Source organism: Erinaceus europaeus, chromosome 16, assembly GCF_950295315.1.
Source record: "Erinaceus europaeus chromosome 16, mEriEur2.1, whole genome shotgun sequence".
NCBI lineage: Eukaryota > Metazoa > Chordata > Mammalia > Eulipotyphla > Erinaceidae > Erinaceus > Erinaceus europaeus.
In genome coordinates this window covers 23,772,349-23,799,576 of record NC_080177.1, presented here as the reverse complement: position 1 = coordinate 23,799,576, position 27,228 = coordinate 23,772,349, and the positions used below count along the sequence as shown (strand labels likewise).

The following is a 27,228-nucleotide window of genomic DNA, read 5'->3' as shown; positions in this document are numbered from 1 at the left end:
TGCATCAGGGCCTTGTGTATGTACAATTCCATCACTTCCAGGTTGACATTTTTTCAATCTTTTTTTCTAATGATTCAGATAAGCCAAGAGACAGACAGAGAGGGAAAGATACCATAACACCACTCTACAATTCCCAGTCTTCCCCCAGTGCCTCTGGTGCTCCCATGTAGTGCCAGGGCTCAAACACAAGTCCTCTCAAATGGTCAGACTGGCACAGTAGTGTGTGAGCTATCTTCCAGCTGCCCAGACTGCCATGCCACTTATTTAAAAAAAAATGTTTATGAAAGAGTAACCAGGAAAGGTACTACTATGAATAAAGTGTCAGATTCTCAGGCAGGATGTCCCAACTTTGACTTCCAGAATTATGTTTACCAGAGTGATGTTCTGGTTCTATTACTCCCTCTCTTATTAATGAATCAAAAAATCACTATCACTAAATATATATATATATACATATATATATGTATATATATATATATATGTGTGTGTGTGTGTGTGTGTGTGTGTGTGTGTGTGTGTGTGTGTGTGAAATAGAGTGAGTCCAGAGCACTATTTAAATTTTATTATTATTTAGTTTAGTTTTATTATTATCTATTTCTGGTATATGGTGGTAACAAGAATGGAACCTGAGGCCTCCTGTGTTCTTATGCTGAAATATCTCATGGTATCTCTCTCTCTCTCTCTCTCTCTCTCTCTCTCTCCTTCCCTCCCTCCCTTTGTATCTGTCTCTGAAATTCCAGGAGTCATATCTAAGCAGGACTTGTAGAACTTTCAACATAGCCACCCTGAAGTTACCTTTGTGAGTAAGAGATAGTCATACCAGATAGCTCCTACCCACACAGAGCTCAGAGAGGAGGGCTGGGAGCACTTCCCCTACTATCTCTGCTTCCCAGCAAATACCAGAGCAAAATACCCACATCCCAACTAGAAATTCCTAACTCAAACCCCTGGGTGCTGACAGGCAGATTCCAGGGGAGTGAGTAGCAGGGAAGTGTGATTAAACCAAACATCGCCCCACCACCATCACCACTTCAAGTTGCAACTGGCTTTCTCTGATCCTCCACAGAAACTCAATCCCAGAGACCTATCTAGGTCATTTCCATGGGAATGGCTGGGGAGTAGGTCTTTCTATTCAGGCAGCAGATGATGTCAGAGAAAGAACCCCCAGGTCAGAATATCTGAGCTCTGTTTTATTTATTTATTTATTTAGTTAGTTAGTTAGTTAGTTTTTCACAGCAGTGCTCAGCTCTGACTTATAGTGGTTCAGGGAATTGAACCTGGGACTTTGGAGCCTCAGGCATAAGAGTCTCTGCATAGTCATCATGCTATCTTCCCCCAAAGCTCTGTTTTTTTTCATCTGCAAAATGAAAGAGGGGCCAGGTGGTGGTGCATCAGGTTAAGCACACATAGTACTAAGTACAAGGACTTGCACAAGAATTCTGGTTCTATCCCCTGGCTCCCCACCTTCTCGGGCTGGAGACACTTCACAAGCAGCGAAGCAAGTCTGCAGGTGTCTATCTTTCTCCTCCCCTCCTTTTAAAAAAATATGTATTTATTTCTTTATTTTCCCTTTTGTTGCCCTTGTTGTTTTATTGTTGTAGTTATTATTGTTGCTGTTTTTGATGTTGTCATTGTTGGATAGGACAGAGAGAGAGAAATGGAGAGAGGAGGGGAAGACAAAGAGGGGGAGAGAAAGAGTGGTAAAGCAGTGCTGCAGGAGTCTATCTCTCTCCCTCTGTAACACCACCTTCCTTCTCAATTTCTGGCTGTCTCTATCCAATAAATAAATATAATTTTTTTTAAAAAATGCAGATCACATACTTTAAAAAAAAGAGAGAGGGGAAGGGAGAGACAAAGAGGCACTGCAGCCCTGCTTCACCACTTGCAAAGTTTTCCCCCTGCAGGTGGGGGCCAGGGGCTCAAACCCAGGTCCTTGCATGTTGTAATATGCGTGCTCAACCAGGTGCGCTACCACCTGACCTCTCCCCCCACTTTCTTTTCTTTTCACTTTTTTTTTTTTTGCCTCCAGGGTTATTGCTGGCACTCCACTGCTCCTGGAGACAATTTTCCCATTGTTGTGGACCTTGTTGCCCTAGTTGTCTCTCCCCTTTTCTATCCTCCTCTTCTCTCTCAATTTCTCTGTTTCTACCCAATAAAATGGGGGGGGTGAGGGGTGGGAATGGCTGCTGCCAGGAGCAGTGTTGGTAGTGCCAGCACGGAGCTCCAGTGATAACCCTGGAGGAGGAAAAGTATTCTCTACCGTTGTGGATCTAAGTTGAGGGCAAGGTCCTATGGGGACCACAAAGGGGTCTATTGTGTTGTTCCTGATAGAGATGACTGGTAAGAATGGAGAGAGGGATTTATCAAGGTCTAGGCCCATCATGTCTGTTTGGGAATCTCAGGACTCCCCAATTAGGGCCCCAGTTGATGGGGTGGCCTGATAGTGACTAAAGAGTCACTGTTAAAATATGCCAGTCTCTTGCCCTTATTCAGCTTTTGCAGTCCTTGCTTTGATAAGGTTAGCTTTGGATTGAGTGAGAGAACTGTAATAGGAAGTAGGTGAGGAGGGTATCTAAGTCTAAGTGGACACTATTTCATTATGAACTTTATACTGACTCATTACAGACTATTGTGTATTTTTGCTTTCAGGTATATATTTTGCCCTAATCTATGGATACATGCGAACATATGCTCTATCTTATGAGACCTGGTCTATATCTAGGTTTTGGGACTTTGTTGGCAAGTGAACCTCCTGGAATGGAATTAGAGAATACTATGAAAGGAAAGGTCCCACCCGAGTAATGAGGCTGAAGGGTTGACATTCCATGCCTGAGGTCTCTGGACACAGTCTGAAGTCAAGCATGCTGAGGTGGCACTCGTTGCACTGATTAGGTTGGGAACTGTAGGGATCAGTGGATGCAATATCATTTGGTATGAATTGAGAGAAGCATGCAGGAAAGTGAGCCTAACTGCTTCGCTACCGCTAACTCCTTCCCTTGTTGTTTAATTGTTGTAATTATTATTGTTGTTGTTGTTGGATAGGACAGAGAGAAATGAAGGGAGGAGGGGAAACAGAGGGAGAGAAAGACAGACACCTGTAGACTTGCTTCACCGCTTGTGAAGAGACTCCCCTTCAGGTGGGGAGCCAGGGGCTCGAACTGGGATCGTTACACACTGGTCCCTGAGCTTTGTGCTACCTGCACTTAACCTGCTGCACTGCAGCCCGACTCTTTTTTTTTAATATTTATTTTATTTATTTATTCCCTTTTGTTGCCCTTGTTGTTTTATTGTTGTAGTTATTATTGTTGTTGTTGTTGGATAGGACAGAGAGAAATGGAGAGAGGAGGGGAAGACAGAGAGGAGGAGAGAAAGATAGACACCTGCAGACCTGCTTCACCGCCTGTGAAGCGACTCCCCTGCAGGTGGGGAGCCGGGGTTCGAACCGGGATCCTTATGCCGGTCCTTGTGCTTTGCGCCACCTGTGCTTAACCCGCTGCGCCACAGCCCGACTCCCTTTTTTTTTTTTTTTTAACCAGAGTACTGCTCAGCTCTGGCTTATGGTGGTGCAGGGGATTGAACCTGGTACTTTGGAGCCTCAGGCATGAGAGTCTCTTTGCATAACCATTATGCTATCTACCCCACCCTTCTCTCTCCCTTCTCTCTTCACCTCTCAATTTCTCTGTTTTATCGAATAAAATAGAAAAAGAAAGAAAAAATGGCTACCAGGAACAGCAGATTCGTAGTGCCAGAACTGAGTCTTAGCAATAACCCTGGAGGTAATTTAATAATAATAATAAATAAAAATGCAAACTTCAGGTGTCAACCAGAAGCCCAGGCCTAGGACAGTTGGCTATACATTAGAGGCTCCCATGACACCTCCCTGGCACAGATTAATTTGAAAGAACAGCCCTCAGGACTCATGGAAGTACCTGACTTTCTAGATCACTGGTTTATTACAAAGAGATGTGATTAGGGAGTCGGGCAGTAGCTGAGCGGGTTAAGCGCATGTGGCGCAAAGCTCAATGACAGGCTTAAAGATCCCGATTTAAGCCCCCGGCTCCCCTTCTGCAGGGGAGTCGCTTCACATGAGGTGAAGCAGGTCTGCAGGTGTCTTTCTCTCCCCTTCTCTGTCTTCCCCTCCTCTCTCCATTTCTCTCTGTCCTATCCAACAACAATGACATTAACAACAACAATAATAACTACAACAATTAAAAAAAAAAGGGAAACAAAGAGGGGAAAATAAATAAATAAAATTTTTTTAAAAAGAGGGAGTCGGACGGTAGCACAGCGAGTTAAACACACGTGGCATAAAGCGCAAGGACAAAAGGATCCCGGTTTGAGCCCCCGGCCCCCTACCTGCAGAGGAGTCACTTCACAGGCGGTGAAGCAGGTCTGCAGGTGTCTATCTTTCTCTTCCCTTCTCTGTCTTCCCCTCCTCTCTCCATTTCTCTCTGTCCTATCCAACAACGACAACGACAATGACAATAAATACAATAAAACAACAAGGGCAACAAAAGGGAATAAATAAAAATATTTTTTAAATGTGATTCAGCAGTAATCAGGTAGAAGAGGGGCACACGATAAATTATGTAAGAAAAGGGTGTGGCCCGCTCACACCCACTCCAGGTGCCTCTCTTCTGCAATACCCACATGGGCATCAACTCTGTAGCTCTCCAACGCCCTTCCCCCACCCCGCTTTGGGGGCTTTAAGGAGGCTTCATGATATAGGCAAGATCTAAGAGCTCACCGCCATTGGTGACTGATGAATTCTCCAGCACATCTCCCCTCCCCTGAGGTGTGTATGGCGGGGCGGTGTAGGGGTGAGAGGGTGTGGAGACTGAAACTCCAACCTTCCAATCATGTGATTGTAACCTTGGCAACCAGTTCCTTTCCAAAAATCTTTGTGCAAACATAAATTCAGATGTAGTTGAAAAGGGTTTGCTATGAATATCAAGACATGATCTCATCGTTCTTATTAGGAAATGCTAACGGTTTTAGGAGTTCCGTTGCAAGAGACGAGGGGGACAAAGGCAAAATGGGAATTGCTTATAAATCACAAAAACACATGGAGACATGTAGGGAGTTACAAATTTTAAATGGGGTGTTCAGGGAAAGCTTCAGTGAGTAGGTGACATTTCAGACCGAGGAAAAAGAACCGAGGAAGTACAAGTACTGGAGGGGCAAGGTGGCCCAGGGGAGCAAGACACACAAGACCTGAACAAGTAAAGCATAATATAACCATGGCTGGAATCAACACTCATAGTTCCACTGCCCAGCAACCACTTGCGTTCCTGGCAACTGCTCCCCATCTTCTGGGAGTCCCAGGTCCCTTACTGCAGGTGGAGTTGACGCCCCCCCCCCCCCCCCCCCCCCGCCAAACAGCCAGGGTTGGGCCAAGGACGAGCTTGACCAATCAGAGCACGACGTTGGTTAAGCCTAAACAGGGTATCCAAACAGAGCCTCTGGCTCTGTTCTGGCTCTGTCTTAGCCCAAGCCCTGGAGAGTCGGGGAAGACAGGAAGACAGTAAGTAGCCAGGAGCTCTTTGAAGTTACCTCGTGGAACCATAGCAGGGAAGAAAAGCCATGACACAAAGAGAAACTGAGTACTAGTGACAACTTCTGCCGCCGCCCCCACCCCGCTACCTCCCCCACCCCACATCAGGTGGCACTGACTTCTAAACTTCTCACTTCACTGCCTGTACTATTTCGTTCCTTGTGTGTGTAATTTTTTTATTATCTTTATTTATTTGATAAAGACAGCCAGATAACAAGAGAGAAGGGGGAGGTAGAGGGGAAGAGAGACAGAGAGATACCTGAAGCCCTGCTTCACCATTTGTGAAGCTTTCCCCCTGCAAGGGGGGACCAGGGTCTTGAACCCGGGTCCTTGAGCTTGGTAACATGTGCACTCAACCAGGTGTGCTCCACCACCTGGACCTGGTACTTGTTTTTTTTTCTTCAGAGCACTGCTCAGCTTTGGTTTATGGTGGCGCAAGGGATTGAACCTGGGACTTTGGAACCTCAGGCATGGAAGTTTGCATAACCATTTTGCTACCTACTCCTACTCTATTCCTTGTGTTTTCACTTAACCTGTCACATTAGTAATCACTTCTGCATAACAAATTATCACAAAACTTATTGGCTGAAAAGAACAGACAATGAGTAACTCATGGAGTCTGTGGATCCAGGACTTGGACATGGTTTTAGATGAGCCATGTTAGTTCGGGGTCTCTGGCAGGTTTTCTGTTTGGAAACTGGACTAGAACTGAAGGCTGTGTTTCACAATGACTCTCACACAAGGGGTAACTATCTCTTACCTTGTTGAGTTTCTTTCTTTCTTTTTAAGATTTTGTTTATTTTTTTGTTTTTTACTTATTCCCTTTTGTTTCCCTTATTGTTTTATTGTTGTTGTTACCGATGTCGTTGTTGTTGGATAGGGCAGAGAGAAATGAAGAGAGGAGGGGAAGATAGAGAGGGGGAGAGAAAGATAGACACCTGCAGACCTGCTTCACCACCTGTGAAGCGACTCCCCTGCAGGTGGGGAGCTGGGGGTTCAAACTGGGATCCTTCCTCTGGTTCTTGCGCTTTGCGCCACATGAGCTTAACCCGCTGCGCTACCGCCTGACTCCCTGTAGATTTTGTTCATTAATGAGAAAGGTAGGAGGAGAGGGAAAGAACCAGATATCACCCTGGTACATGTGCTGCTAGGGCTTGAACTCAGGACCTCATGCTTGAGAGTTCAGTGCTTTATCCACTGAGCCATCTCCCAGACCACCCTTGTTGAGTTTCTACAAGCTTACCAAGCGGGCTCACCAAGCCCACTGTCTTTCCCTGGGTGGGCTGCCCTGGAAAGAGCAAGCAGGGAGCCTTTCTAGACCCAGTCTCTTTCAAGTATGCACTGCCATGCCCACCTACTCTATCGGTTCCAAGTGAGTTGTTGAATCCAGTCTACACCAAAGAGGAGATGAATGTGTACCTCTTGGAGAGAGGAAGATCGATAATTTGTGGACATTAAAAAAATTTTTTTTTAATATTTATTTATGGGAGTCGGGGGGTAGCGCAGCAGGTTAAGCATACATGGCGCAAAGCACAAGGACCGGTATAAGGATCCTGGTTCAAGCCCCTGGCTTCCCACCTGCAGGGGAGTCGCTTCACAAGCGGTGAAGCAGGTCTGCAGGTGTCTATCTTCTCTCCCTCTCTCTGTCTCCCACTCCTCTCTCCATTTCTCTCTGTTCTATCCAAACGATGACACCAATAACAACAACAATAATAACCACAACAATAAAAACAACAAGGGCAACAAAAAGGGAAAATGAATAATTTTTTTTTAATTTATTTATTTTCCTTTTTGTTGCCCTTGTTTTTTTTTTATTGTTGTTGTAGTTATTATTGTTGTTACTGATGTCGTCGTTGGTAGAACAGAGAAAAATGGAGAGAGGAGGGGAAGACAGAGAGGGAGAGAGAAAGATAGACACCTGCAGACCTGCTTCACCACTTGTGAGACTCCCCTGAAAGTGGGGTGCTGGGGGCTCAAACCGGGATCCTTACGCCAGTCCTTGCACTTTGCACCACCTGCGCTTAACTCGCGCTACCACACGACTCCCATGGACATATTTTATTTACTTACTTGTTTGCTTATTCACTTATTTTAGATAGAGACAGAGTGGAAAAGACCACAGAACCAGAGCTGCTTTCAATGTGGTGGGGCTAAGGCTCCAACCTGAGTCAAGCTCATGGCAAAGCAGCAGCGCACCATCCAAATGAGTGATTTTGCTGATCCTGTGGGCATATTTCAAAGCCATCAACTTTAGCTTGAGTTTGGTTTGCTGTCATTTGCACAAAAAATTTCGGATAGCTATTCAAGTTTATCACTATTGTGTTATTGCTATTGTAACACAGCTCTTGGCAAAGCAAGCAAGCAAACAAAAAACAGCAGCCAAGAAAATGCAGACAAAACATATCTTTTAAATGCTAATTTAATCTTGTCCTAGGAAACTCAAAAGAGTCACTAGGCCCACCACAGCTTGATGCTAGCATCCTTTCTACCATTCTCCCAATTCCCTTCTTCAGCACCTCCAAGATCTCTCTCTTTCTCTTTCTCTCTCTCTCTCTATATATATATATACATATATATGTATGTATATATATATATATATATATATATATATATATATATATCGCTCTCTCTCTCGCTCTCTCTCGCTCTCTCGCTGTCTCTTGCTCTCTCTCTCTGCATTTCTTATAAGACACAACTGAAGTGAATGAGTGTCTTCAGCCCCTCCTCCACACACCCCCTCCCCTCACACACACACCAGCTGGTAAGGCTGCTGCCTGCCTGCCTTTGGTTGGATGAGGGTTGCCTACAAGGAGAAGGAAAATTCAAAGTGAAGTCAAGGACCCTAACTTCTGGTCCTGGCTCAGCCTCAGTTTACCCCATACCTCTTCATCTAATATAGGATGAAGGAGTAGATGGCTTAAGACTTCACCAAACAAGGCAGATGGGACTTGGAATGACTCCAACCAAACAGGCATTTCCGGAGCTGGGAGGCAGCTCAGCAGGTGGAGCATAGGTCTTATCATGCACAAGGCCCTGGGCTAGATCCTTGGAGCCACATGACAGCACCATGGGTTACACCGGGGAGCGGATTCCTTAGCTGGCAGAGCAGTACATTGTCATCTCTCATTTCTTTCTATCTCTCTCCTTCTTCTCCAAGGATATCAAATTAAAAAGTTGGATTGAGAGCCCATTTAGTAGTATCAGGCGTGCACCGACACCTTAGCTCATGCCTCATCATAATAAATAAATAAATAAAAATATTGACCAGAGAGTGCCGTAGCATGTACTGCACAAGACTTGAAAGGACAGTGTTGTGGGGGTAGATAGTAAAATGTTTATACAAAGAGACTTTCATGCCTGAGGCTTCAAAGTCCTAGGTTCCATCCTCCTCACAACCATAAACAAGAACTGAGTAGTGCTCTGGTAGAGGATGAAGAAGGAGAAAGAGAAAGAGAAGGAGAAGGAGAGAGAGAGAGGGAGAAGGGGGCGGGTAGTGGCGCATCTGGTTGAGCACACATATTACAATGTTCAAGGAGCAGGGTTCTAGTCCCCGGTCCCCACCTGCTCAAGGGAATGTTTGTGAGTGGTGAAGGAGTGTGGCAAGGTGTTTCTGTCCTCTCCCTCTCTATAACCCCCATTCCTTTCAATTTCTGGCTGTCTCTATCCAATTAATAATTTTAAAAATTGTAAGAGAAGGAGGAGAAGAGAAGAAGGAGAAAGCATAAGGTCCCAAGCTTGATCCATGACATCAAATAGGTTAAAATGGTTCACTCAGTTCACTGCTTGAACTTGGCCCCCACCACATTAAAGGAAGCTTTGGTGCTGTGGCCTCTTTCACTCTCTCTCTGTCTCTATCGCTATTTACAGCCAAACAAGAGTAATGTTCTAGTTCTCTCTCTTTCTCTTGTAATAAATAAATTAAACTTTAAAAGATTAAAAAGAGGGAGTTGGGTGGTAGCACAGCAGGTTAAATGCACAAGGCTTGAAGCTCAAGGACTGGCTTAAGGATCCTGGTTCGAGCCCCCAGCTCCCCACCTGCAGGGGAGTCACTTCACAGGTGGTGAAGCAGGTCTGCAGGTGTCTATCTTTCTCTCCCCCTCTCTCTCTTGCCTTCCTCTCTCCATTTCTCTCTGTCTAACAACAATGACAACAATAATAACTACAACAACAATAAAAACAACAAGGGCAACAAAAAGGAAAATAAATAAATTAAAAAAAATTTTTTTAAAGATTAAAAAGAGGGGTCCGGGCAGTGGCACAGTGGATTAAGTGCACATAGTACAAAGTACAAGGATCCCGGTTTGAACCTCCTGGCTCCCCACCTGCAGGGGGTGGGGGGGCATTGCTTTACAAGCAGTGAACACATAGTCAACGACTGCCACCTCTCCAGATTCAAAGGAGGTCTTGAAACTTTACATCAGGCTCAACCTGACGCTGTTAACTGGCTATGGAAGAAGGGCAAACGCTAGAAGAAGAAGAAGAAGAAGAAGTGAAGCAGGTCTGCAGGTGTCTATCTTTCTCCCACTCTATCTTCCCTTCCCCTCTCAATTTCTCTCTGCCTATCAAAAAAAAAAAAAAAAAAAAACCACAGGAGTCGTGGATTCATAGTGCAGGCAAGGAACCCCAATAATAACCCTGAAGACAAAAAAAAATTAAACAGAGCAATCCAAGGGACTGGGCCATTGCACACCTGGTTAAGCATACACATTACCATGCTCAAGAACTCAAGTTCAAGCCCCCCAATTCCCATCTGCAGAGGGAAGCTTCCTAAGCAGTAAAGCAGTGCTTGAAGCATCTCTATCTCCCCCTCCTTTCCTTTCAACTCTATATCTCTGTCCAAAATAAATTTTAAAAATTTAAAGAATTTATTTATTCATGAGAAAGATAGGAGAGAGAGAAAGAACCAAACATCACTCTGGTACATGTGCTGCTGGGGATTGAACTCGGGACCTCATGGTTGAGAATTCAATGCTTTATCTGCTGTGCCACCTCCTAGGCCACATAAACTTTATATCCTCGGGAGTCGGGCTGTAGCGTAGTGGGTTAAGCACAGGTGGCGCAAAGCACAAGGACCAGCATAAGGATCCCGGTTCGAACCCCGGCTCCCCACCTGCAGGGGAGTTGCTTCACAGGCGGTGAAGCAGGTCTGCAGGTGTCTGTCTTTCTCTCCTCCTCTCTGTCTTCCCCTCCTCTCTCCATTTCTCTCTGTCCTATCCAACAATGACAACAACAATAATAACTACAACAATAAAACAACAAGGGCAACAAAAGGGAATAAATAAATAAAATAAATATTAAAAAAAAAACTTTATATCCTCCAGAGTTATCGCTGGGGCTTGGTGCCTGCACTAGGAATCCACTGCTCCTGGAGGCCATTTTTTCCCTTTTGTTGCCCTTGTTGTTATCATTGTTGTTGGTATTATTGCTGTCGTTGTTGTTGAGGGAATTCTTCTTGCCTGATGGCCTTTAAGCTTGGATTACTTTTCCTTCTGTTGGGCTAGAATTGAAACACTGGCTCTTCCTGGGCCTTAAGCTGCCAGCTCTTATTATACCATCAGTCCCACTGCTTCTCGGGCTTTTGTACTCAGATGAGAACTATACTCTCAGGTCTTCATCTGCCCATCCACCCTGTAGATCTTGGGACTTGCCTACCTCCATCATCACTGAAGCCAAATGCTGATAATATACCTCTTTCTTGGCTGGGCAGTGGTGTACCTGGTTGAGCACACAGGTTACAATGCTCAAGGAACCAGGTTCAAGCCCTTGGTCCCCACATACAGTGAAGCAGTGCTGCAAGTGACTCTATCTCCATCTTTCCTCTAGATTTTTGTCTGTCTCTACCCAATAAATAAAGTAGATAAATCTATCTCTTCCTTCTCTGTATATTGCAGACATCCATTTGGCTAAGTTTCTGTGGAAAACATTCACTGACCCACCTTGCCTCATAGATACTGAGAATATTCCCCTTTTACAGATGGAGAGAATGTCACAGTCAGGGCTGCCCACACCAGCCTCTCTAGCAGTGCCTTCTGAGACTTGCTCATCCTACTTCTGTCTTTCACTCTCCCTCCTTTCTGCCCAGGTCTTTGTGCACCTGCCACTTACCTTGTTCAGGTGGGCACCCCATCTCCATCTCCACCTCCTTTCCCATCTGAGCCAGCAGCAGACCCACTGGAGCTGGATCTCTGAGTCTTTCCTGGGGAATTAAGTGAATCAACATTTACGGAGAAGTTAAACATAGCCACTGGTCTTCCCTGGTTCTGCATTTATTTCATTTTTCAACAGCAGAAAACATTTCACAGCACTCCATTTGGTTTGTTAAGTCACACTGTTTTTTTGGAGAGAAGAAGGGTACATGTATTCTTGGATACCATGTCCTTGAAATTTCCATTTTTTTTCCACATCTCTTCTTGCATTCCTTTCTCACCCTAGAAAATCTGCTGCCTGCAGGTTTATTTCCAAAACAATTCAGGGGAAGGCATTTGATCCACACACTTCAAGCTACATACACACTCCCCAAATGAGTCTGGGGCTGTCTCAGAGGCAGGTCAGGTTCCTCGACCACAGACTGGATCCTTTTGATATGACAGCAAGTGCATTCTGGTGTTTAGATGTTTAGGAAAGAACTGAAGAACAAAGGAGAAGGAAGCAAGCAAAAAAAAAAAAAAAAAAAAAAACTCATAGCAGCACTCAACAACCAAGTTTATATGTACACCATGATTATGAATCTTCCAGAACAGCTTGGACCCACATGTAACTCTGCTTGGGCACAACCAGCAACAGATGACATCAACAATCACAGCAAGTCATGTACCAGCTACAACAGCTACAAGATTATATTTACCCAGGGGTTGTTTGTTTGTTTGTTTTCTCCAACCCGAGTATTTGAAAACACTTTAACACTGCTACTATTTCTTCTTTGTTCTGAGCCTAGAGAGAGCAAAGGGCTGCTGGCTAAATATCTCACCCGGATAGTGGGCTTCTTTGCCATGTGCATGACCCAGGTTCAAGCCTGCCATTCATTGCATCAAAAGGGATTTCAGGGGAGTTGGGCAGTAGTGCAGTGGGCTAAGCGCACATGGTGCAAAGTGCAAGGACTGGCATAAGGATCCCAGTTCGAGCCTCCGGCTCCCCACCTGTAGGGGAGTCACTTCACAGGCAGTGAAGCAGGTCTGCAGGTGTCTATCCTTCTCCCCCCCTCTCTGTCTTCCCCTCCTCTCTCCATTTCTCTCTGTCTTATGCAACAACAATGACATCAATAGTAATTACAACAATAAAACAACAAGGGCAGCAAAAGGGAATAAATAAAATTTTTTTTTAAAAAAAAAGATATTTCAGTGTTGTGATCTCTTCCTCTCTCTGCCTGTCTGTCTCTATTTCTTGACCTCTCTTACTTCTTTTAATTAATTAATTAATTAATTAGCTACTTAATTCATTACTTTTTTCATCACTAGAGCATTGCTGCTTGAGCTAAGTTTTTCAGATATACATAGAGAGAGACAGAGGAGAGAGAGAAGATAACCAGAGTATTAAAGCTTCCTTCAGAGCACTGGGGGCCAAGCTTGAACCTGGGTATCATGCATGGCAAAGCAGGCACCCTTTGCCATGACAAGCTATCTTGCTGGTCCTTTTTTTCATTTTATTTTTTAAAAAATATTTATTGTTTCTTTTTTTTTTTTTATTTAAATTTTTAATTTAAGAAAGGATTAGTGAACAAAAGCATAAGGTAGGAGGGGTACAACTCCACACAATTCCCACCTCCCAATCCCCATAACCCACCCTCTCCCATGATAGCCTTCCCATTCTCTAGCCCTCTGGGAGCATGGACCCAGGGTCGTTGAGGGGTGCAGAAGGTGGAAGGTCTGGCTTCTGTAATTGCTTCCCCGCTGAACATGGGCGTTGACTGGTCGGTCCATACTCCCAGTCTGCCTCTCTCTTTCCCTAGTAGGGTGTGTCTCTGGGGTATTGTTTCTTTTTTATTAACTTTACTGTATGAGAAAGAGACATAAATCTAGAGGGAGAGGGGGAGACAGACACAAAGAGAGAAAGAGAAACACCTGCAGACCTACTTTACTGCTCATGAAGTGTACCCCTGCAGGTGGGGAGTGGGGGCTCAAACCTGGGTCTTTACACATGGCAATGTGTGTGCTAAACTGGGTGTACCATTTGGCCCCCAGATTATTATTATTATCATTATTATTATTATCTTTATTAGATAGAAAGCTAGAATTGAGAGAGGAGGGGGAGATAGGGAGGGAGAGAGACAGAGAGACACCTGCAGCCCTGCTTCACCATTTGCAAAGCTTTCCCCCTGCAGGTGGGGACTGGGGGCTTGAACCTGGGTCCTTGGACACTGTAATACCTGCACTCAACCAGGTGCGCCACCGCCTGGCCCCCAGATTCTTTCTTTTTTTCTTTTTACTATTTATTTATTTATCCCTTTTGTTGCCCTTGTTGTTTTATTGTTGTAGTTATTATTGTTGTTGTTGTTGATGTTATCATTGTTGATGTTGGATAGGACAGAGAGAAATGGAGAGAGAAGGGGAAGACGGAGAGGGGGAGAGAAAGATACCTGCAGACCTGCTTCACTGCTTGTGAATCGACTCCCCTGAAGGTGGGGAGCCGAGGCTTGAACCGGAGTCCTTACACCAGTCCTTGCTCTTTAGGCCACCTGCGCTTGACCTGCTGTGCTACCGTCCAACTCCCAGATTATTCTTTCTTTCTTTCTTTCTTTCTTTCTTTCTTTCTTTCTTTCTTTTTTTTTTTTTTGGAGCTCAGTGCCTGAACCACTGCTCCTGGAGGCCATTTTTTTACCCCTTTTGTTGCCTTTGTTGTTGTAGCCTTGTGGTTATTATTGTTGCTGTTGATGTCATTCGTTGTTGCATAGGACAGAGAGAAATGGAGAGAGGAGGGGAAGACAGAAAGGAGGAGAGAAAGACACCGGCAGACCTGCTTCACCACCTGTGAAGCAACTCCCCTGCAGGAGGAGAGCCAGGGGCTCAAACACGGATCCTTAAGCCGGCCCTTGCACTTTGTACCATGTGCGCTTAATACACTGCGCTACCACCCGATCCCCCATATTTTTTTTTAAGGTTTTATTTATTGATTGATGAGAAAGATAGAAGGAGAAAGAGAAAGAACCAGACATCACTTTGGTACATGTGCTACTGGGGCTTGAACTCAGGAACTCATGATTGAGAGTCAAGCGCTTTATCCACTGCACCACCTCCCGGACCACAGATTATTATTTTTTAATGAGAGAGAGAAGAGAGAGAGAGAGAGAGAACCAGAGCATCACTGTGGGATATGAAATGGCAGGAATGAAACTCAAAACCTCATGCTTGAGAGTTCTATAACTTATCTGGTCTTCTCTCTAAAAATTTATAATTTGGGTATCGGGCAGTAGGGCAGCAGGTTAAGCGCACGTGATGCAAAGCGCAAGGACCCGCCTAAGGATCCTGGTTCGAGCCCAGGGTTCCCCACCTGCAGGGGGGTCGCTTCACAAGCAATGAAGCAGGTCTGCAGGTGTCTATCTGTCTCTCGCCCTCTCTGTCTTCCCCTCCTCTCTCCATTTCTCTCTGAGGTCTTTGCCGGAGCCCCACACTCAGGGAACCCCAGGGATTGAGGTGAGTGGGTGTGTCTGGAGAGAAGGAGGAGATGAGTGGGAGCTTCAGGTTCAGCTCTGGGACACGGTTCCTGTGACATACTGGGCTAGCCATGGCCGTACCTCTCTGGACTGAAACTGTCTTCTCAACACAGAGGCACTCAGCCCCAGCCAGCAGCCCTGAGGTACTTCACAGCAGCCACCATGCTTGGCCCAGCTTGGACTTGGAAACCTTCTTTCCTTCATTCCTCTCTTCCTTCTTCCTTTTAACCAAAGCACTGCTTAGCTCTGCTAAGCAGTGATATTATCATAGTGCTAGGGATTAATCCTGGGACTTCAGGGCCTCAGGAGTGAGAAGTTTTTTTTTTTTTTTTTTTTTAATTTCTTTATTGGGGGTTTAATGTTTTGCATTCCACAGTAAATATAATAGTTTGTACATAACATTTCTCAGTTTTCCACATAACAATACAACCCCCACTAGGTCCTCTGTCATCCTTTTTGGACCTATACTCTCCCCTCCACCCACCCCAGAGTCTTTTACTTTGGTGCAATACACCAACTCTAGTTCAGGTTCTACTTGGGTTTTCTCTTCTGATCTTGTTTTTCAACTTCTGCCTGTGAGTGAGATCATCCCATATTCATCTTTCTGTTTCTGACTTACTTCACTTAACATGATTTTTAAAAAGTATTTATTTTTTCTTAATTTTTTATTATCTTTATTTACTACTGAATAGAGACGGCCAGAAATTGAGAGGAGGAGGGGAGATAGACAGGGAGAGAGACAGAGAGACCCCTGAAGCACTGCTTCACCACTCATAAAGTTTTCCCCCTGCAGATGGGGACTGGGAGCTCAAACTCGAGTCCTTGTGTGCTCAACCAGGTGTGCCACCAACCAGCCCCCTTAACATGATTTCTTCAAGCTCCATCCAAGATGGGCTGAAAATGGTGAAATCCCCGTTTTTAATAGCTGAGTAGTATTCCATTGTTTATATATACCACAACTTGCTCAGCCACCCATCTGTTGTTGGACACCTGGGTTGCTTCCAGATTTTGGCTATTACAAATTGTGCTGCTATGAACATATGTGTACACAGATCTTTTTGGATGGATGTGTTGGGTTCCTTAGGATATATCCCCAGGAGAGGAATTGCAGGATCATAGGGTAGGTCCATTTCTAGCCTTCTGAGAGTTCTCCAGACTGTTCTCCACAGAGGTTGGACCAATTGACATTCCCACCAGCAGGGCAGGAGGGTTCCTTTGACCCCACAACCTAGGAGTGAGAGTATTGTGTATAACCATTATGCTCCCCAGTCCCTAGGAATACAGTTTTAAGCATTCCTGAAGTGCCTCCTCTGGAAATGCCTTCATAGCCAGTTTACAGACCATACACGATGACCAGTCTTGTATACATTTATACTGGACAGACCTAATTTTGCCAAGCTGGATGAGTTCTCTAGTTTAGTAGACTCTGCTCCAAATAGCTCCTGACCTTCTCCATATTCATCCCCAAGAGTTACTTCAGTACTACAAGCACGTTCCTTAATATATCTGTGCTAACCCTGTTTCCCTTCCTCAGGAGGCTGTGTTAACCCCACAGAATACCTCCTATGGTTAGATTGTTACTGAAATAGCAAAACCATGTGAAAACTCCTGATTCCCTAGCTGAACCTGAATGAAAGTGAGCCTTCATGCCATCAGTGAAGATCTCAAAGGATGACTTTCACCTCAAGTTCCGTCAAGCGTTCTTGGTGCAGAGGGTATCCCAGCTATGTCATCCAGCAGTCAGGTGTCTTGCTTTCTCTGAACTTCAGTTTCTTTGTCTGTTAGTGAGGGGTGTGAGAAACAAATGGCTCTTAGCATGGGACCTAACAGTTGGCAAACATCCCATTAATGTCACCACCATATGGTTAGCACTGTCTGGAAATGACCTTTGATCTTTTTTTATTTACTTATTTATTTATGGATAGGGTCAGAGGAGAAATTGAAAGGAAAGGGACAGAGAGAGAGTGAGAAAGAGAGATACCTGTAGCACTGCTTCACCATTTGTGAAGCTCCCCACACCCTACAGGTGGAGGCTAAGGGCCTGAACCCTGATCCTTCTGCAATGTAGTGTGTGTATTCAACCAGGAGCATCTACACCCAGCCCTGATATATGTGTGTGTGTGTGTTTATATTTTATTTATTTATTTTCCTTTTTTGCTGTCGTTGTTTTTTATCGTTGTTGTAGTTATTGTTGTTGTTATTGATGTCATCATTGTTAGATAGGACAGAGAAAACTGGAGAGAGGAGGGGAAGACCGAGAGGGGTAGAGAAAGATAGACACCTGCAGACCTGCTTCACCACTTGTGAAGAAACTCCCCTGCAGGTGGGGAGCCGGGGACTTGAGCCAGAGTCCTTATGCCAGTCCTTGAGCTTTGTGCTTGTTTTTTCTTTTTAAATAAGAGCGATACAGAGATAAATAAATAAACAAATAAATATAGAAAAAGACCAAAAGACCAGAACACTGCTCAGCTCTGGTTTATGGTGGTGCTGGGGACTGAACCTGGGACCTCTGAGCCACAGGCATGAAAGTCTTTTACATAAGACTTTCTAAGACTCACTAAGATATCTCCCAGGCCCTGTTATCACTGTTGGAGTCAATCTATAGCCTAGCTAAGTGGTTATGGACTGGAGACGATATTTACTTGGATGTGTCTGTCTGGTTCATCTGTTACGAAAGCAGTCCCACCACTGTGGTCACAGTTCACTCACAGGTTTGTTGGACTTACATTCAAGCTCAAGGCCCAGGTCCTTGGCCCAAGAGCTTCACTCCCAGAAAGTGCATTTGGGTGTGAGAACAGAAGCCAAAGAGGCCAGTCAGTGTTTGCTTTAGAACAAACAGACCGGCATGGGTTTCTGGAGACATATACCATTTCAGAGAAGGAGTCCTCTGTTCCTCCTAAGATGGAGAGCTGGAAGCAGAGTTCACTTTCCTGCAGGGTCTGGGGTAGTTCATTTCTGTCTGGTCATCTCACCGGTGGGCCGGGAGAGAGGCTAAGAGAGGACAAGACCCACAATAGCCAGATCTAGACTTTGCAGGTTGCTTCTGAGTCTTCAAAGTTTAGGCTTGAAAGCATTTCCAAGTGGTTCTGATCCTTCCTTCAAAACATGAGGGGTGTGTGTGTGTGTGTGTGTGTGTGTGTGTGTGTGTGTGTGTGCGCGTTAGGGTGTCTATGAAGAAAGTGTCTGTGGAGAAACAGTCCTTAGTCACTGGACAATCCTGCTGTGGGTCTCACTGAAGTGTCTCTGTCTTTAGAGACAAAGAGGCAGAGAAAAAAAGAAAGAGTTAAAGACACCACAGCATTGAACTTTCCTTTGGTGTAGTGGGGCCCAGGCTTGAACCTGGGTAGTGCACACTATCCAAGAGAGTTACTCAATCTACCCTAAGGTCATCTTTTTTTTTTCCCTTCATCAAGTATGTAGGGGTTGTGTTCATTATCAGTCCTTTACATGACATCTAGTGATCAGGAGTTTTTTCTGTGAAAATCAAGATTCTGCATCAAGAGAGAAAGAACATAAATTGTAGAATTTAATATCACAAAGAATATGAGCAGTCATCCAGTTCAGTAGTATCCAACTAGTAAAAATCTTACTAAAGTGCCTTTAGTAGATGAGCAACTAAGTTATAAATGAGTACTGTACTCCCAAGATAATGTATTTTATTATTCTACTATGGGACTTTTTTTTTTTTTTTTGCCTCCAGGGTTATGGCTGGGGTTCCATGCCTGCACTATAAATTCACTGCTCATGGAGGCCATTTTTTCCCTTTTGTTACCCTTGTTGTTTATCTTTTTTTAAAAATATTTATTTTATTTATTTATTCCCTTTGGTTGCCCTTGTTGTTTTATTGTTGTAGTTATTATTGTTGTTGTTGTTGGATAGGACAGAGAGAAATGGAAAGAGGAGGGGAAAACAGAGAGGAGGAGAGAAAGATAGACACCTGCAGACCTGCTTCACCGCCTGTGAAGTGACTCCCCTGCAGGTGGGGAGCCGGGGTTTGAACCGGGATCCTTATGCCGGTTCTTGTGCTTTGCGCCACCTGCGCTTAACCCGCTGCGCTACAGCCCATCTCCCTGTGTTTATCATTGTTGTTGCTATTGTTGTCATTGTTGTTGAATAGGACAGGGAGGAATTGAGAGAGAAAGGGAAGACAGAGTGGGGGGGAGAAAGATAGATACCTACAGACCTGCTTCACTGCTTGTGAATCGACCCCTCTGTAGGTGTGAAGCCTGGGGTTTAAACCGGGATCCTTATGCTGGTCCTTGCACTTTGCACCATATGCACTTAATCTACAGTGCTACCACCTGGCCCCTGGGACATTATTTTTAAAATATTTTATTTATTACTATCATTGAGAGAGAGAAATACTGAAACCACAGCACTGCTCAGCTCTGGCTTATGGTGATGCTGGGGATTGAACTTGGGACCTCAGAGCCTCAGGGATGAAAGTCTTTTTCAGAACATTATGTTATCTCCTCAGCCCTATTGTTGGGATGCATTGGATCGACCTTCCCGTGGTGCATCCCGTGAGTACCCATTAATTGGGAAACTGACGATCCTTCCTAGCCGACTGAATCCACATGGATCCCAGTCACTTTCAAAGCCATTAACTGGCTACGGAAGAAGGACAAACACTAGAAGAAGAAGCCCTATTGTTGAATGTTCAGAACTATTTAGAAAGTAATTTAATTTTAACTGGTCTGTCTCAACTATTTCATGAGATTCTATAAGGTTTCTCTTTTATTATTATTATTATTATTATTAATTTCCTTTTGTTTCCCTTGTCTTATTATTGTGGTTATTGTTGTTGTTGTTATTGATGTCGTCATTGTCAGATAGGACAGAGAGAAATGGAAAGAGGAGGGGAAGACAGAGGGGGAGAGAAAGACAGACACCTGCAGACCTGCTTCACCGCTTGTGAAGCGACTCTCCTACAGGTGGGGAGCTGGGGGCTCGAACCGGGATCCTTACACCGGTCCTTGCACTTGGGGCCACGTGCGCTTAACCCGATGCACTACCGCCCGACTCCCAAGGGTTCTTTTATAAAGGGCTCATAAGTGTTCTTTCTTTTTTTTTTCTTAATATTTATCACTAAAATTTTCTTTTTTATTAATTTTTAAATTTTTGTTGTTTTATTGTTGTAGTTATTATCGATGTCGTTGTTGTTGGATAGGACAGAGAGGGGGAGAGAAAGATAGACTCCCCTGCAGGTAGGGAGCTGGCGGCTGGAACCAGGATCCTTATGCCGGTCCTTGCGCTTTGCCACGTGAGCCACGTGTGCTTCACCCGCTGTGCCACCGCCCGTCTTTCTTTTTTTTTTTTTTTAACCGAAACACCACTCAGCTCTGGCTTATGGTGGTGCAGGGGACCGAAATTGGGACTTTGGAGCCTCAGGCATGAGAGTCTCTTTGTTTCTTTGCATAACCATTATACTATCTACCCCTGTCCTATCACTAAATTTTTTTATTTAAATGTATTTATTAATGAGAGAGACATTGAACTGAGTACCAGTCTGGGACAGGTAATGTCTTGGATTGAACTCAGGACCTCATGCTTGAGAGTTCAAGGCCTTATCCACTGTGCCACCTTGTAGGCTACATAATGTCTATGGCTCTTTAACCTCTGTTCTCCCTCATTATGGGATTCAAGAAATGACTTTCCTGATGCTGATAAAAGCATCTGTCTGGCTGCAGAAATAATCTTTCTGTGGAACAATATCTCAGACAAACCCAGCATCATTTACCAGGGAAAAACAATTTTCCATAAGGGGCTATGCTTCATGAACTGTCAGGTTCATATCTTGCTACTAGCACCACCACTATTTCTTCAAGCTTTCCTTTAAAAGGAGGACTCAGAGCTCAGTGTCCTGCCTTTTATTTAAAAATAAATAAATAAATAAAAATAGGGGGAGTCGGGCTGTAGTGCAGCGGGCTAAGCGCAGGTGGCGCAAAGCACAAGGACCAGCATAAGGATCCCGGTTCGAACCCCGGCTCCCCACCTGCAGGGGAGTCGCTTCACAGGCGGTGAAGCAGGTCTGCAGGTGTCTGTCTTTCTCTCCTCCTCTCCGTCTTCCCCTCCCTCTCTCCATTTCTCTCTGTCCTATCCAACAACGACAACAACAATAATAACTACAACAATAAAACAACAAGGGCAACAAAAGGGAATAAATAAATAAAATAAATATATATATAAAAAAAGAAAGTCTTAAAAAAAAAAAAAAAAGGAACTCGGGCTGTGGCCCAGTGGGTTAAGCACATGTGGCGCAAAGCACAAAGACCATGGAAGGATCCCGGTTCAAGTCCCCAGCTCCCCACCTGTAGGGGAATCACTTCACAGGTGGTGAAGCAGGTCTGCAGGTGTCTGTCTTTCTCTCTGTCTTCCCCTCCTCTCTCCATTTCTCTCTGTCCTATCCAACAACGACATCAGTAACAACAACAATAATAACTACAACAATAAAACAACAAGGGCAAAAAAAAAGGGAATAAATAAATATAGAAAGATAGAGGGAGCAGACAGTGGCATGCCTGGTTAAGCACACATCAAGTGCAAGGACCCAGGTTCAAGTCCCTACTCTTCACCCCACTGGCAGGGGGGCCCACTTCAGGAGTGGTGAAGCAGGTCTGCAGGTGTCTATTTTTCTCTTCCTCTCTCTATCTCCCCATCTTTTCTCAATTCTTCTCTGTCCTATCTAATAAAAATTTGAAGAAAAAAAAGGAAAAAATGGCCACCAGGAATAGTTGATTTGTAGTGCTGGCACTGAACCCCAGCAATAACCCTGATGGCAATTTTTTAAAGATGCTTTTTTAGAGAGACAGAGAGAAATTGGGGATAGGGGGAGAGAAAGAAGGGCCTGCAGCACTGTTTCACCTCTGTGAAACTTCCCGCCTACAGGTGGGAAACTGGGGGCATAAACGTGGGTCCTTGTACATGGTCACATGGACCCAGTGTCCCACCACCCAGTGCTCATTTTTCACTTCTTTGTTTTTAGCATTTTGTTCTTATTCAAGTCAGGGTAAGGACTACAGTTCAGTTTCAGAGGCCCAACCAAATACTGGGCTTTCCTGTGTTCCATTCTGCTGTTTGGCACAGAGAGGATAACTCACAGTAGATGAGGCAGGCATCCCCCCCCCAAACACACCCCCCAGTGGGTGGAGGCCAGTGGGTGGTTGTGGTGTGGAGAAAGCGGAGTTGCCGCGGCTTGTTGCAAATGGAAGGCTGATGTCAGGGGCTCTCAGTACATCTCTCAACAGCCCCCAAATTACTGCCCTAGGCTTCACAGAGGAAGAACTGGAAGGGTAGTAAGACAGGACTCATAATCCCTGCCGCTTAGTCAGGGCTGTGTACCTGCTTCCACAAGGAATGCTGACTTCATCGCTGTGCCTCACAGGGCCATGGGAAAGTTTGGTCAGAGGCTTTGTCTGTCTTTGCCTAGAAGGATCACCTTCTAGAGGAGGGTGAGATGAGAACGTTAATGCCCAGTAAGATAGCTCACTTGGATAGAGTGCTTGCTTTAGTTTATTTATAGAGACAGAAAGAAAATGAAAAGGAGGGTGGAGAGGAAGAGAAAGACATTTTAACACTGCTTAACACTCGTGACCCCCACCCCGCAGGTGGGGACTGGAGGCTTGAACCTAGGTCCCTGAGAATTGTATCATCTGCTGTCTGCTAGGTGCCGCACCACTGGGCTCTATAAGCTTGCTTTGTGATAAGCACAACCCATAGCATGGAAGGAAGCTTTGGTGCTGTGGAATCTTTGTCTCTTTCTTTTTTTTTTTTTTAATATTTATTTATTTATTCCCTTTCGTTGCCCTTGTTGTTTTATTATTATAGTTGTTATTGTTGTTGTTGATGTCGTTGTTGTTGGCTAGGACAGAGAGAAATGGAGAGAGGAGGGGAAGATAGAGGGGGGAGAGAAAGATAAGACACCTGCAGACCTGCTTCACCACTTGCAAAGTGACTCCCCTGCAGGTGGGGAGCCAGGGCTCAATCCAGGATCCTTGCGCTGTGCCGGGATAGCCTGAGGGTGCTTCTTCCTGAGCAAGTGCTCTCTGGGTTGGAGAGAACTCAACTGGAGCCAACATAGGCTGCTACATGGGAGAGGGATCAGGAACTTGTGCCGAGCTAGCATCCCAGGAGATAGACTCTGGAACTCTGGGAGCCAGAATGTAATCCCAAGTATGTTAAAACAGAAGAGCAATTGTATATATACTCGCCAAGTAGGGTGGAAACAGGATGTGACATAGAGAGGGTGAAGTGAAAAGAGACTGGTGGAAATCAGGATGTAACTATGAGAGGGGGCGGAGCAAAAAGACATCGTGAACCAGTGGGGATTAAACAAATGCCCTGCAGGCAGGGCGGTTCCTAGGTAACTGGTTATGTAAATAGACCGCAGGAATAAGCAGGGGGGAAGCTGGCATACTTCCCAACATCTACCCCTTTCTTTTTAACTAATGGCCATAGTATCAGAAGTGCGAGGCACTTTATGAAGCAGGGAGACTGATAGGAGGAGGCACATACTTGGGGTTCTACTGTCCCTCCTTACTCAACCTCTCGGTAGAGAGAGAGAGACTAACAGGATTAACATAACCCTCAGGCTCAAACCCTTCCAAGCTCAACCACATCCTCACAATTTCCCAACATCTCCCTCTTACTTAATGGCCATATATAAATGGGTCAATGTCTGTAAAAGGCTCCATCTCTGTCAGGGGAATAGCAGTGCAGGGGTAAACAGAAACCTGTTGGGAAGAAACCTGAATGATAGCATGTAAGCGGCTTCAAAAAGAACTAGCACAAGACAGAGAGAGATAAGTAAGAGTAGCAAGGGACAGAGTGAGACTGAAGAGAGGTCTGGTAGGCGGAGAGTTGGGCTGCCTGATGGGTGGAGGAGTGGGGGCCTGATAAGCCCAAGGGACGAGAGGGGTGATCTGGCATTGCAAAGTCCCAAGACAGCTGGAAGAAAGGTCCATGGACTGCTACAGTCAGTCCTTGAGAAGTCCAGCAGTGTAAAGGGAGTGTCCAAAGGTGTACCAGAAAGTCTGATAGAAGCATCAGTCCAATGTCAACGAACAGGGAAGAAATGCCACACATCTATCTCGATGGAAGAGGACAGCCACTGGAACTTTTCTTCTCTGTGGAGAGTGAGCTGGAACCGCCAAAACGTGACAGGTGAAGCAGAAGCAGGAAGAGCAAACAGTGATGGGTGAGAGAAAGGCGGTAGGAAAGTCTTGTCCTTTGGAGTCCGTGAGTCAGGTTCTCCAGATCGTGTCAGGTCACATCATGGGTTTTGGGGAGTGGGGGGTATCTGTAGTTGTGGGCAATGTCAGAAGACAGGGGTCCAAGATGGATCTCTGGGGATTCCATATGAGCAGATGCTTCATCATGTGAAGGCTCGACATAGCTGTAGTCAATTACTTATGAAGAAAAAACTTGTAACAAATTAGAATTTTACTATAATTGATAACTCGATGATTATAACTGGTTTAGGTATCTTATAATTTTAAAGGTCATCTTATGTGACCTCATGCAGCAGTCTCTGAACAGCAGAATTTTCAGACCAAATTTAGGTAAAATATATATTGATTTTTAACTATTTTTTACATTGGACTTTTAAACAAACTCACATATTAGTGACAATGTGTTGTTGTTTTTTTTTTTTTTTGAACATTTACAATGTTAGATTGATGCCAGATTTTTTGTGGATTAATTTCCATAAGATTAGTTTACAGGGCATTTTGGGGGCCCCTCCAAAAATGTCCTGTATAGAGAATTTGTATTTTAGCTTTGGAGATGATGAATTGTCACATTGAATATTTAGACTTTTACCTTAAATACTCAGTTACTTTAGCAAATTAATTTTATCTTTCCTAGTAAGAATGTAGCTTCAAAGTTACACTTTTAACCATTAAGTTAATGTTTACCAAACTTGAAACACACACATAAAACATGAAGTTTATAACACACAGGAGGAGAAAAACTTTTTTAACTAAGACATATCATTTCAAACGCAAATTTAGATCTGTACTGTCATACTTGAACCACCTTTACTCACACAGTTTAAGACTAAACGTTTCATATTTATACCAAGACATAAAAAGAAATCAAAAAGAGAAAAAAAAACACTTTTTGGACTGTTTCTGGACATCTCCAGAAACCATGGCTGCGTCCAGCAAATTTATATAAAGTCAATTAAGTTCCAGAGTACTCTGAGCAAAAATGGGTCATACAAAAAATTTTGGTCACTCAACTCACTTAATTTTTTTTTTCAACTCCCTCACTCATAAAATACAACTGGCTAGTCATAGCATAAGACACTCATGGTGGGGGGAGAGCTCTGTGAATCAGTTTTTTCAGATTCTGCCATGTCATATTATGGATCCTGGGGTGCATCCTGCAACCAGTCCTCTTGTAGTGTTCCTTGTTCCTCAGGGATATCAGCGCCATCAAGTGGGTATTGCTGGACATGGCAGGCAGGAACCCAGATAGGTTTGGAGTAATTCTGTGGAAAAATGCAAGTGAAACCCCTCCCCATGGTCAATAGGGGGTCAGGCCCTTTCCAAATTTTATCGAGTGGGTCTTTCCATTTGACTTTAATAGCTGGGAGGGTGGATGGTGTTTGCCAATGAAGAATAATAGGAGGTTGGTCCGAGTTTTTGTAAATATTAAAAAGACTTAATGTCGTTAAGGCTTTTGCTAGTAGGATATTGGAGGGGTACATTTCCCCTTTTTCTTTATTTAATTGAGCCTTAAGAGTTTGATGGGCCCTCTCGACAATGCCTTGTCCCTGTGGATTATAGGGAATGCCTGTGGTATGAGTAATGTTCCAAAGGGAACAAAAATCTTTAAATTGTTTGCTGGTAAAAGCATTCCCATTGTCAGTTTTAATTTGAAGAGGTATGCCCATTACAGCAAAACAAGAGAGCATATGGCTTATAAACTTTTCTGAGCTTTCTCCTGTCTGAGCTGTAGCCCACATAAACTTAGAGAAGGTATCAATTGAGACAAACACATATTTTTGTTTGCCAAAGTTGGGTATGTGGGTGACACCAATTTTCCAAAGAGCATTGGCTTTTAAGCCTTGGGGGTTAACCCCAAGAGTCTGAATAGCAGGTGTTTTGATTAGACCTGCACAGGAGGAGCACGTAGCAAGAATGTGTTTCAACTGTGCCAGAGGAATATCAGGAAATTGAGCTCAAAGTCCTTTAAGATTAACATGGGTTAGGGAAGGAAAGTCAGCAGGATTAGAGACAGAGGCTAGGAGAATTCCTGTGGAGGCGAGGCAGTCGGCTGCAGCATTCCCTTCGGACAGGGGACCAGGAAGAGGGCTGTAGGATTGAAGGTGCCGAACATACAGTGGTTGGGTTCGAGAACAGAGCATAGAGGCAATTTGAATTAAGAGAAGAGAAAGTGGGTTGTCATCAATTCTCACATAAGATCAAGCAAGCCATGGAAGTAAGTTAACAGTATACACAATGTCAGGAAAAGGTTGAAAGATTCTGGTACGGCTTTTAATGCAAGGAAAACAGCATAAAGTTCTTTGTACTGAAGGGAATTATCAGGGAGCTCAGTAAAGAGAGGTTTGGGGTATTGCTGGTCTGGATAATATATAAGGGCAGCAGCTCCCTTTTTTCCACCATCAGTGAACACTGTAGGAGCAGAGGGGATGGGATCTCGAGAGAAAAGTTTAGGTACTAGTAGAGGCAAAAGAGGTAAAGAAGCTATCAAATTATTAGAAGGAAAATGATTATCTAATTGTCCTGGAAAACCCATTAAACTTACAGCAAAATGAGAATGGTGGCATATGAGCCACTCTGTATCTGTGAGAGAAAAGGGAAGAATGATTGAATCTGGTTCCCTTCCTAAGACCTGTAATGATCTGTTTATTCCTTGGCAAACCATAAATATTAAGGCATCAATCTCCGTAAGAAGTCTTGGAACTCCTCCTACTGGCGTATGAAGCCATTCAAGAATGCCATGCTTCTGCCACAGTGCCCCCACTACCGTAGTGGTGGAGTTAAAGATAAGAGGATTTACC

The 27,228-nt window shown here is 44.4% G+C and overlaps 1 long non-coding RNA gene across 2 annotated transcripts in view; it reads right to left on the bottom strand.

Moving 5' to 3' along the window:
* LOC132533420 (uncharacterized) overlaps nt 1-27,228 on the bottom strand; it is a 63,284-nt gene that overhangs the window by 6,890 nt on the left and 29,166 nt on the right. The window contains exons 5-7 of one of the 2 annotated variants that reach the window (XR_009545293.1): nt 16,883-16,978; nt 11,660-11,750; nt 10,579-11,051 (exon numbers count right to left, since the gene is read on the bottom strand). This is a non-coding gene — a long non-coding RNA (uncharacterized LOC132533420). Of the gene's footprint in view, nt 1-10,578; nt 11,052-11,659; nt 11,751-16,882; nt 16,979-27,228 lie in introns of those variants that run through there. The other variant, XR_009545292.1, reaches the window with a different exon arrangement.